Source organism: Semicossyphus pulcher, unplaced genomic scaffold (genome assembly GCF_022749685.1).
Source record: "Semicossyphus pulcher isolate SPU_LCO1_2020_fin unplaced genomic scaffold, fSemPul1.0.p SCAF_2, whole genome shotgun sequence".
In the NCBI taxonomy this organism is placed as follows: Eukaryota; Metazoa; Chordata; class Actinopteri; order Labriformes; family Labridae; genus Semicossyphus; species Semicossyphus pulcher.
The window spans coordinates 33,031,244-33,043,850 of record NW_027211693.1 but is presented as its reverse complement, the minus strand read 5'-3'; the positions used below and the strand labels follow the sequence as shown (position 1 = coordinate 33,043,850).

At 41.3% G+C, this 12,607-nt stretch overlaps 3 non-coding genes across 3 annotated transcripts; all 3 read right to left on the bottom strand.

The window, feature by feature from the left end:
- Window positions 1-11,709: 11,709 nt before the first annotated feature.
- Window positions 11,710-11,791, bottom strand: trnal-uag (transfer RNA leucine (anticodon UAG)). The gene has a single exon. It is a non-coding gene; the product is annotated as a tRNA-Leu (tRNA).
- A 198-nt stretch (window positions 11,792-11,989) lies between these two features.
- On the bottom strand, window positions 11,990-12,061 carry trnam-cau (transfer RNA methionine (anticodon CAU)). The gene has a single exon. It is a non-coding gene; the product is annotated as a tRNA-Met (tRNA).
- Window positions 12,062-12,319: 258 nt separating this feature from the next.
- trnam-cau (transfer RNA methionine (anticodon CAU)) lies at window positions 12,320-12,391 on the bottom strand. Its single transcript has one exon. It is a non-coding gene; the product is annotated as a tRNA-Met (tRNA).
- Between the last annotated feature and the right edge of the window lie 216 nt (window positions 12,392-12,607).

Sequence of the window (12,607 nt, the reverse complement as noted above, 5' to 3'; positions counted from 1 at the left end):
TCATTCTCTATGTCATGTTCTGGTTTGCTCATGTGTATAGTTCTGCTAATTGCCATGAACCTGTCTCTAGTCATGACAGAAGCAGGAAAAGCATACACTCAGGTGTAAGCCCTTCCTCCAGTCGTCTCTAACGCTTGGCAGTTTTAGAAGTGCCATATAAATCATACGGCCCACATACACCAGGAATTTGGCAGGCTTCATCACTTCCCAAATAAACTTCTCCCCCTTAACATGCTCCTTTTCTGCATTGTTATTAGTGTTGTCACAGATCACCAGCACAACTTGGTCTATAAAAACTGTCTGAACAGCTGTGCAGAAGAGTATGACACACTCATAAAACCCTGTAATCCAGGGGCTCTGCAGCGTCTTTCACCTCAGGTCCATTCCACCCAGTTCCTGGCTCTGCTGGAGCCTGAGGTGTACGGACTCCCTGACCCCTTTCTGCTCCACGACTTCTCCCTCTTCCTCTCCCTCTCCTGTTCAGGAGGGCTGGCAGAAGGATATGATGTTGCCCTCTCCTTCCTCTGCTGGCAGCCCGGACCCTCCTGTGTACATGCTGCAGCCGCAGTGTCTGCAGGAGGCATGCTGACAGGGACAGTTGCCTGTCCATCCTCTCTCTCATTCTCTGGACTAAAATAAAAAGAGAAGAAAGTATATAAATGTCTACAAATGTTTATGTTTTAAATCTGTTTATGTTTGTTTTCACTGTTTTTTGTTTGCGGATTCTCCATCTTGTTTTCCTCTCCTTCTATACAAATTTTTTTTTAAAACAGTAGATGATCGTCATGGTCAAACATTATGCTGGACATTGAAATTTTGAACCAATCCCTCACAAATCCATCCATAAACTTCAACTGGTCCAGAATTCAGCTACCTATATCATTACTCGAACCCGTGCATCCACCACATCACTCCTGTCCTCCAACAGCTCCACTGGCTCCCGGTTCAGTTCCGTATTCAATTCAGAGTCCTCCTGTTAACATTCAAGGCCATCCACAACCTCGCCCCCCCATATCTGTCTGACCTCCTCCATGTTCCCACTCCCTCCCGCTCCCTCAGATCCTCTTCCTCCTTACACCTGTCTGTCCCCTCCGCCCGTCTCACCACTATGGGGAGCAGAGCATTCAGCCGCTCTGCTCCCCATCTGTGGAATTCATTACCACCCCAACTCAGAAACATCGATTCATTCCCCGATTTTAAATCATAACTCAAAACACATCTGTTTAAATCTGCCTATTCCATATGACGCTAATTGCTTTGTCACTTTTATTGTTTTTTCTCTCTCTTTTAATGTGTATTTTGTGTATATATATATATCTATGTAGGGTGTCTTTGAGTGCCAAGAAAGACGACTTCAAATAAAATGTATTATTATTAATATTATTATGGGGGGTGGGACTAAGCATCTACAACCCATTGCCAGTTGGTTCAGAGGAAGAAACTTCAGGTTTCTTTGACTGTAGAATTAATTAATGCTGTAGAATTTGATGGCATCACCACATTCACTACGGAGCTGCTGAATATGTAAACAGGACGAATGTCATACCACTGAAAAGCTGAGAGCATGTGGATAGGATTAGCGATTCAAAAGTTATAAACATCACGTCTGTGGAATTCTACAAAACAAAGGTTTTGATATCCAGTTCTGCCTGGCCAGAGTTGATGAGCTACAGTGAATAACTGAAAAGGAGAAAGAAAAGTTGACAGTGTCTACAAACAAAATCTGGCTTTGGTTGGCCCTCTGCGTTGCCGTGCCGCTCATGGAGAGCTGTACTGCAGTGTGACTGACAGCCTCTTTACCCAGATTGACAACAGCTTTTGTGACTATAAAAAGTTCCTGGCCCTTTTGGATCCACAGCAGTTTGAGCATTACAGCAACCATTTCCCCAATGCTGCCTTTTCAAGTCTGATGGAGAACTATGGCGCATATTTTGACCAGCCCTGACCATCATGTATGGCATGTCAGACTTTGCGGGTAGGAGCCCTTGAGGAGAACTCAAAAAAAGCATGGAAAAAGTGCACAAACTGGCATGCCTCATCCTGACAACCACATCTGTGGACCTACTCGAGAAACACGACTGGGCAGGCCCGACTGTCAGACTTGGCCTTAATTTACATTGAGAAGGAACAGCAGATGAATTTAAAGGCAAAAGATCAAATGCATGGCCCCGACATTAACCACTTCATCCAAAAGGATGGGATGATGTATTTCAGTAAGTAGTAATAGTAGTAGAGTAATAGAAGTAATACATCCATCAAAGGGTAATTTATTTAAAATCTTTCAGGCTGCCGTGCTGCCTGCTTTCTCCCTGCATGCTTTCAGGCTGCTGCTGCCACTGTTATGTTAAGGTTTATTCGGGAAGATGGTCATTATGTAGAATTGCCAGTATATCTGTAAATTTACTCACTCGGCGATCATTATGCCTTGATGATGCTGTTTTCACAAATAAATAACATACAATTAACAATAGGCTGCAAATGCCAATCTAATAATATTATAAATTGGGGGGGGGTTCTAAATGAGGTGATTGCTGTTCACTCTCCATGATCCTGAAGTGGCTGTTGCTTGCTTGGCTGTGTGCGCTGCTATGATGTGTACTTTAAATTCGGTGGGTGTTTTGTGGTAGGTAGGTTGTCAGCATACTCTGATGAAGTGTACACGCATTTCGTTTGATGATGCAACTGTTTGTCAGGAGGATTTGCATTGTGGTTAAGAAATCATCTGATATCTTGTTGCATTGTTAAGGACAGACTTAAAGAGCTTACAGAGCTAGAATTGTCAAACCTAACTTCTGCAGAACTGTATGAGAGGGAACAGTAAGTTGGGCTGGTAGTTTGCTTTTCTTCCGATGAGGGGGGGGGGGGGTCAGAGAGTCATGGTTTAAGAGTCACAGACTACATGCATCAGACAGAACTATCTATTCATGTGTGAGTCATGTGATAAGTTCTACAGAAGTTCTCAGTACACTGTTCACTATCTGGCTCTATCCTAAGCCAATGAAAACACTCACTCTACACAAGGACTCAGCAGTTTTGTGAATACTGACTATTGACACTTTTACAGTGAAGCTCAATCCTAAAATCCTCATCTCTTCCACCTGGATGGCTCCGACTCGCACCGTCAAGGTCTTCACATGGGCTGCGTGTTGGCTGCATGTCAGCTGCGGCTTCAGCTGGGCCGATCCTGCAAGCCCAGTCTTTCTACATGACTTTTACCTTAATCAAGGCCATAAATAATTAATATATGTTCGCTTTATAAATGCCATCTCAATTTATTATATACAGGAATGAATGAAGAGGTGTCTGTGCAACTGTAAACAAAGATTAGGCTAATAAAAATATACATTAATCACTCTTCACCTTACCTGGCTGCTAGCCATATCCAGGGGTAGTTTCGGGTCTTTGTTTTAAACGTTTTGGTGGTTGGTCTTAACAGAAAACGATCTTATTTACACTAAAAATTGGACCTTAACATATGGTGAAAACAACTGTATGAGCCAAGACAGAGACAGAGAGCAGCAAGGGGGAGAGAGGGAGACATCGCACGCGAGTTACGTCTGTAACATGATGTTATTTATTAATTTTTTGTACTAACATATATACTTATGGCCTGCGGGAGAGTTATGACTACGTTTTTATTTCAAAGAATATTAAGCAGGAACCGCAATAAGGAGCCTGTGAGTGACTTTATCGATCAAATAACTTCCTGGAATAGTTATAATAAAGTTTAAAAGAAAACACAACAACGGCCCGGTAAACACTTCAAAATAAAAGCATTGTGTGCAAAAGGGGGCAGTCAGAATTCCAGATTGGGCTTTTACTTTGTTAACATTGCTGTGAGAGATCAATAGGACTCATCACAATTCATTTTCACCGTGTATTCTGGCCGAGAACCACGCAGCTCGCGGTAAAAATAGGCAAGCCTCCTATTCTCTAGACTTTCGGTGCGTGAGACGTGCGTGTCACGCGAGCAGTGTGTGAAGACACTTATCTGTTTTCATGCATTTAAAATAAAAATGAAGACGGCATGCAGCCATCACGCACACGCCACGCTTCCAGTGTGAATCAGCCGTTGTGCAGTAATGTACTGCACAGGTACTGTACATTATTCAACAAATTGTTACAATGCCCATTTTGGTGATCACAGTTCTTCCAGTACAATTTCACATGTAAAAAGAGTAAAGCCCTGGATTTAATTTAAGAAGTAGATGGTAGCAAGATCGGTGGAAGGTGACCTTTCTCATCAGATCAAGGTACCTCATCCTGTAGATGCTCATCATATCTTGAGTGCAAAACGATAACACCCGTCTTGCGGTCACACCCATCTTTGTTCAGTCTAATGAAGCAGAGACACCATGAAAAATAATATTTGAGAAAACAATGGCAGTTCAGTTTATTTGTGTAGTGGTTTAGAGGTGGTAATAAAAAAAGCCACTCTAGGGTATGAGACTGCATCCTTGAATCAAAAACTGTCAGAGATGAAAAAGGACTTAAGAGAAATAGCAACACATCAGATGTGCACTCACTCTCATGAATAAGCACATATACACCAATCAGCCATAATATAATGACCACTGACAGGTCAAGTGAATAACATTGATTATCTCATTACAATAACACCTGTCAGTGGGTGGGAAATGTAAGGCAGAATGTGAAAATTTTGTCCTTGAATTGGTATGTTGGGATCAGGAAAAGTGGGTAAGTATGCAAGCGACTTTGATAAGGGCCAAACTGTAATGACCGACGACTGGGTCAGAGCATCTCCAAAACTGCAGCTCTTGTGGGGTGTTCCCGGATCTGCAGTGGTCAGTACCTACCAAAAGTGGTCCAAGAAAACACAGGCAGGGCCATGGGTATTCCCTGATGGCAGTGGCCTCTTTCAGCAGGATTATGTGCTCTGCCACACTGCACAAATAGTTCAGGAATGGTTTGAGGAACACAACAACAAGTTCAAGGTGTTGACTTGGCCTCCACATTCCCCAAATCTCAAACCAGTCGAGCATCTGTGGGATGTGCTGGACAGAGAAGTCAGATCCATGGAGGCCCCACCTTGCAACTTACAGGATCTGCTGGTAACGTCTTGGTACCAGATACCTAAGCACACCTTCAGAGGTCTAGTGGAGTGGAGGGGCTGTTTTAGTGGCAAAAGGGGGACCTACACAATACTAGAGGTGGTCATAATGTTATGGCTGATTGATGTATATACCTACACACTGACATGACACATAAGTCTGTAATACACCCAACTTACAAGAACATGAATTCTGAATCGACTCAAACACATACTGGTGCTGGAAAAGGCCTACATGAATGCACTGACTTAGCAATCTTTCTCTGCTCACACACACACACACAATGCACAAAAACTTTTAAGACATAAACACACCCAGACACACTTACTTTGATGTTCTATCAGGGGTGAAAGAGAATTTAATGGCAACACTTGTGAAGTTGCCCTTGGTAAAAAAAAAAAAAGACTTTTGTTTGAGATCAACTGAGGGACAGGGTCTACTGAGAGTTTGTAGAGGCCAGTTTGTGGCTGGCAGGTCTGTCTTTTTAATATTTTGAATCAACACTGATATTCTCAAATGGGGAGGAGTATGAATCACTAGGTCTCATTGTGTATTTAGTATTCATTGCATGCATGGTTGATTTAGGCTGAGTCAGGCTTTGTTTAGATATTTCAGAATGTCTAGAGACTCAAATCAAAGGACAAAGTGGGTAAATACTGACCCTTTCTCTTTTCTGCAGAACAATTCTGGCCCATCATGAACAACATATCATGTTGAAAAAAGGGTAAAGCCCTGGATTTATTCATCGAGAGGAGATGAAATATTTTAAATATAACCCCTACTAGTCAGTGATTTAAAACCCCTCCTGGGCCGTTATGTAGGCGATTTTCTCACATTGAGAAAATTACACCTGCAATTGCCTACTGTTTTTTCTGTGATATGGACTGAATATATAACAGTGGTTGCTAATAACCGCACCCACCCAACATGTACCAAGAGCCCAATCCACTCCAGCCCATCCCAGTCGAATCACAGTAGTAATTAACTTATGCTAAATAGACATACCATTTGTTCCCTATGTGTTCTTAAACTGTACTTGACAATATGTACTAATCAGTGCTTGTGCATTGAATTAGACTACATGCAAGACCAAATCTGCACTGTTATCAGCTGGAATCACAAATTTACTTGACAAAGTTACTGTCGTGCAGGTGCTAAGTACCCGGTCATATATTTGCTGGATGATTTACATTCTGATGAGCTTGCAACTAATGTTGCGTTGCTAGTTCATTTTGTTATACTTGAAGCGGCAGCATTGTACTATATGCCCCAAGCGGGTCTTTTATACTGGCTCTCTTTTAGGAAAAAAATAACGGCTAACTCATCCATCAGCCCCGAGCTCATCTCCAAGCAGACTTTATCATTCTACATACCACGTTTGACAACTTGTGAATGAGAATGGACTGGGTGGACTGGCCCACCGACAGACCAACATTGCAATTTGTAGACAAATGCTGCTAGGTGCAAGTACTGGCAGAGACAGTACATGATCTATTGTATCCAGCCATAACAAGCCATGTGAAAGAAGTGTGTTTACCAGTCTCTATTGTTTACCACGCTGTTGGTACACCTGGCGTGTAGGTTTTTGGTTATACAAGCTGTCAATTCAGGTTGAGCAGTTTGAGCCTTTTGGTGTGGTGGGTCTTAACTGGGTCCATTCAACACTATCTGGCAATGTGCTTGACACATTCTGAGGCACACACTTATGTAGAAAGTTGATCTGAGATCCCACTTTTTTCCATAGATGCAGGTAGGTAAACATGCCAAATGCTAAATAAAGCAGGCCAAATACAGTGGTGGAAAAAAGTTTTCGGACACCCTTAAAATTTTACACAATCTCAAATATTATCCTCAAATATTTATTTTTTTAAATATAAAAAAAAATCTTTTTTGTGTTTCAAAAGGTGTGGCTGCATTAGACGGACACAAACAAATACAAAAATGTTTTGTTTTGTTTATTGTTTACAAGAAAAACTAACAAAACTAAATTCTTGACAGTTTCAATATGTCAGTTCTCAACATTGTCGGTATCAAAGTCAACAAATAACAGAGAATGTGTTCAAAACTGAACAAAAAATAAATAAACCATCACATCATCAAATTAGTATTTAGTAGTCCTGCCATTAGCACGCAGTAGAGCTCTAATCCTGGCTGGCATGTTCCCCACGAGCCTTTCACACTGTTGAGGGGTAATCTTGTCCCATTCTTCTTGAATAACTGCTTTTAATTCTTCTAAATTCTTTGGTTTACACTTTGCAACAGACCTTTTTCATAATCCACCACAGATTTTCAATGGGGCTCATATCCGGGGATTGAGCTGGCCACTCTAAGACCTGGATACTGTGCTCCTGCAGCCAAGTTCTACTGGCCCTGGATGTGTGGCAAGGGGCATTATCTTGTTGATACATCCGGTTTTGACCTCGACGGAACAGTGCACGTGCAGAAGGGAGCATGTGGGTTTCGAGAATGGCACAATACTTGGCAGAGTTCAATATGCCATCACAGACAGTGAGATGACCAACACCAGCAGCACTCATGCATCCCCAAACCATGATACTGCCTCCACCATGCTTGACAGTAGTTACTGTACATGCTGGAGATAATGCTTTGCCTGGCCTTCTGCGTACCCTCACATTAGCAGGAGGAAGATAAAGCTGGAAATTGGACTCATCTGACCACAGAATCTTCTTCCAATTCCTGGCTGTCCAGTTCATGTGTGCTTGGGCCCAACAACGCCGGGATAACCTCTGTCTCTCATTGATCAGGGGCTTCTTGACAGCCTTGTAGGACCTTAAGCCATGATAAGAAAGTTGGCCACGTACAGTGCAGGTGGAACACTGGACACCAGTTTGGTTTGACCACCGCTGCTGAAGCTCCTGTGATGTCATTTGGCAGTATTTCCTGCACATGCGGATCAGGATGCGGTCATTTGTTGCTGAAGAAACCCTTGGACACCCAGATCTTGGTTTGTCTTCCAAGCTGCTGGTTCGTCTGTATTTCTGCAGAGTGTATCCAACTGCTGAAGGACTGCATCTGCACTTCCTGGCTATCTAGCGGCAGCTGTACCCTTCCTGGCTGAGAATCTGTATCTTCAGGCATGTTTCCTGCGTTAGGTTCCTTGTTTTAGCCATTTTTGTCTCTGAAGAACTTTCAAATGTGCTGGCTTAATATAGACACGAAGCACAGCAACAAAAATTGTGTCTTTTAATAAAAAGCATGACCTTCATTAGTGGATCACTGGTACCAAAATCACCCAATACTCAAAATTTCTTATGTATTTTCATGGAACCAATCAATTTTAAGTTTTTAATGGCTTTTTTAGGATATGTTTAGTATTTTGGCTGTGACTGTACTAAAATAAATTGCACTTGCAGACCTAAGAGTGATTCTTGATGCAATTTTTCACAAATGCCTGGGGTGTCCGAAAAGTTTTTTCCACCACTGTACATCTATTGCAGTCAACCTCAAGGGTTAATAAACAAATCCACGTGTCCAAGTTGTTATAGGGAGATGCTGGTTAACATTGGCAAACAGCAGTAAGGGGAAAAGAAGAACAGACCGATGCTGTATTTATTCTTTTTTTATCCAAATATGACCAGAATTTTGCACTTCAAACTCATTTTCCTATTTTTAAGTGCCCAACTGTCCAGAGCAATAAGTTATCTTGAGACAGGCAGAGTTTAGAATTTTTTGGCAATACAACACAACAGAGTTGCTGATATGCTTCCCTCTATCTTATAAAAAAAAAGCAAGCATATTATTATACGGCTAATGTGCAATGTATGTCTTTTTTATTCCCCATTCAGAAAAAGCTGCTTAACAATGTAAAAAACAGTAAATACTGTTTACTGTGTGTGTGCATGTGCGTGTGTGTGTGTGTGTGTGTGCGTGCGTGTGTGTGTGTGTGCGTGTGTGTGTGTGTGTGTGTGTCATATGTGTGATGAAACATTTTGAAACTGTAATGAACCGAGCGGCTGGGCTCAGAAAAAAAAAAAAAAGAAGCAACACTGAAATAGCAAGAAGCTTGGAAGTTGTCGTTCCGTCGTAACCACCAGCAAAATTGACAGTGTGTGTAACATTTTAATTCTTGGGTGACAAATTAATTTATTTTGTTGCAATTATAGTCACCTGACCACACCTACTGTCTGGTCCTGTCCTCCTTGGTGTTCATGAAGCAGCGTTGTTGCCATCTAGCTTTTGTGGTAGCAACAAATTAACCATATTTGAAAGAGATGGTTTAGCAGGAGAGGAGTGAGGGGTTGGCAAAAGCTAAATTATCAAAGTTACTCAGTCTATGTCTAAGGCTAATCTAGAGGCTAACATAAAATACTTGATGTCAGTGTTTCCCACAGAAAAAGATTCTCTGACATTTTTTTTTGTGTGGGGGGTGCTGAGAGCCACACTGAGAACCACACATTTGACTGAAGCTGCTTTGCTGATGTGCTTTCACTACCTAGCCTGTGGAGCCTTTGTCAAAGGTCAGAACTGTCAAAATGCTTTGCTTTGGTCAACTCTGCAAATCTATGTTGAAAGTTAACCACCAATTTAACACAAAACATTCATCCTTGTGCACAGTTGCACTGAAATTAATTTATTTTGCTATGAAATCTAGCTCTTTTGCAGGCTGGACAAGCTATCAGTGGTATTTTAAAATATATTTATCAATTGCTTTAGGCTGTAAAGAATAAACATTAAGTGTTGTAGCTCTTCTTTTAAAGCTTAAGAGTAATTAAGTGCTGAGTCAAATTCCCTTGTCTGTATAAATTAATCACAATAAAAGCTACCATTGGTATTCTTAGAAGCATTAATTACTTTGCATTTAAAGAGCTCTACTCCTACAAATCAATCTCTCTGAAAAAGGCAGACATCCACACATCAAAACCAACATTTTTAATGCACTGCCATCTGCCAAACTTTTCAATTTGCAGCAAATATCACCAGAAAGTTTGCTAAATGTTTTAACTGTCTGCTTCTATTAATCTACCAACCTGTTCATTTATGAGGGATTCATTTGCTCCAATTCGTCCTTATTCAGCAGCAGTTATATTTATATATTTTTCCTCTTTCATTAATTCCTCCTCATTTCCTCAAATATTTTTCCTCATTCATACGGTGGCAAAGAGAGACAAAAGTATGACTCTGTTAAAGTGTTACATATGCATTTGCTAATCTTTACTTTTTGCATCATCAAGTTCCCTGGAGCAACAAGTACAAAAAAAAATTAAAGACAGCCTTCCTTCCTCAACACTGAGAGAAAAAAGCAGAGCAAAGAGAAGCAGCTCTACTTCCACACCACTGGGGGTGTCTGAGAGATGCTGACATAAATACTGAAGTGAGAGAAAGGCAAGAGAAGTCAAAGAAATATGGAGGTCTTTGTTGGGGTAAAAGACTATAGAAGGAGTTTTAAGGCAAAGCAGACAGTAGACAGAGGAGAAAACATAAAATACATTGCAAAAATACATTGATGTAAACAAAACCAAACTCTATGATCAGCTACAGGGTAAAAAAAAAAATGTTGTATGTGTTACAGTTTTGCTCTTAAATTCAGGCACTGTCATGGGCAAGATATGTTAAATTAATGCCTAACTTTTGGCCATACATAAAATTCAGAATAAAAAAATGACATCAGATCAAATCCACAAAAGCCAGATAACCATGTTTTGTAGGGTCTGATGCCACTGCGATGGCATTTCAATTTCTTAAACATTTCCATTTCCAAGTTCCAATTTGTATGTTGTCATTGGTCTTTGTACTTTGAATATGATACATTTTTTAACAATTACTGATACAGAAACTGATTATATGGTAGAAATGTGTAGTGGGGTTATGGGCCCAGCACGCTTCCGCTGCGCCACTCTGCTTGCAAGATCCCATGCCTCCTGAGAGAATGGAGCCTTAATCCAGCGCCTTAGACCACTCGGCCACACTACCTTACCCTGTAGATAACCAAGTGAAGAAGGCCAATGTGCAGGACAACCTCAGATGGTTTATAAACTAGAATATGAAGGTTGTGTCCACAGCACTTTCATCTTAAAGCAATGGATTACTTACAAATAGGGCCACCCAAGTATAGATGAAGACATTGGACAAAGAACCATTCAAGTGGACTGAAATGGGATTAGCAGAGGATGGTTTTGATCCATCGACCTCTGGGTTATGGGCCCAGCACGCTTCCGCTGCGCCACTCTGCTCGCAGTTGCAAGGCTTTAGACCTTTCAGATCTGTGCTTTTCTATTAGTTTCACCATAGAAGAATGTTACACAAGATCCATGAACCAAGATACAAAAAGAACGGTTTTTGCTCTTTAACTATTTGACGTTTAAGGAAAAGCAATGGAATTGTAATTCAAGTTCCAATGTGCTTTTGGCATTGGTCATTGTTTTTGAAATATGCTAACATTTTTAACATGTAATATTACATACAGTGATTCCGGTGTTAGTATCCAGCATCTCTGAAAACTCAGTTACTGAAGTTGTTTCTGATTGCCACAGTTTTAATTTGAAGCAATGTTTGTCACTCAAGTGTCCACTTACCTTTAGGCAATTGCACTTGCAGCAGGCAATTCTGGGAGACTGGACGCTTACTGAGCAATGTAAACAGGTTGTGACGGGCTCTCTGAGTAAGAGACGCATTTAAATGGCAGTGGTGGGATTTGAACCCACGCCTCCTGAGAGACTGGAGCCTAAATCCAGCGCCTTAGACCACTCGGCCACACTACCTTTCCATCTAGTTTAACAAGTGAAGAAGGCCAATGTGCAGGATGACCCCAGATGTTTTATAACATTAACTTGAACATGAAGATTGCGTCCACAGCACTTTCATAGTAGAAACTTAAAGCAACGGATGACTTACAAACAGGGCCACCTCAGTATAGATGAATTATACATGGACCCATACTAGTGGAATGAAAATAGCATTAGCAGAGGATGGTTTCGATCCATCGACCTCTGGGTTATGGGCCCAGCACGCTTCCGCTGCGCCACTCTGCTTGCAAGATCCCATGCCTCCTGAGAGAATGGAGCCTTAATCCAGCGCCTTAGACCACTCGGCCACACTACCTTACCCTGTAGATAACCAAGTGAAGAAGGCCAATGTGCAGGACAACCTCAGATGGTTTATAAACTAGAATATGAAGGTTGTGTCCACAGCACTTTCATCTTAAAGCAATGGATTACTTACAAATAGGGCCACCCAAGTATAGATGAAGACATTGGACAAAGAACCATTCAAGTGGACTGAAATGGGATTAGCAGAGGATGGTTTCGATCCATCGACCTCTGGGTTATGGGCCCAGCACGCTTCCGCTGCGCCACTCTGCTCGCAGTTGCAAGGCTTTAGACCTTTCAGATCTGTGCTTTTCTATTAGTTTCACCATAGAAGAATGTTACACAAGATCCATGAACCAAGATACAAAAAGAACGGTTTTTGCTCTTTAACTATTTGACGTTGAAGGAAAAGCAATGGAATTGTAATTCAAGTTCCAATGTGCTTTTGGCATTGGTCATTGTTTTTGAAATATGCTAACATTTTTAACA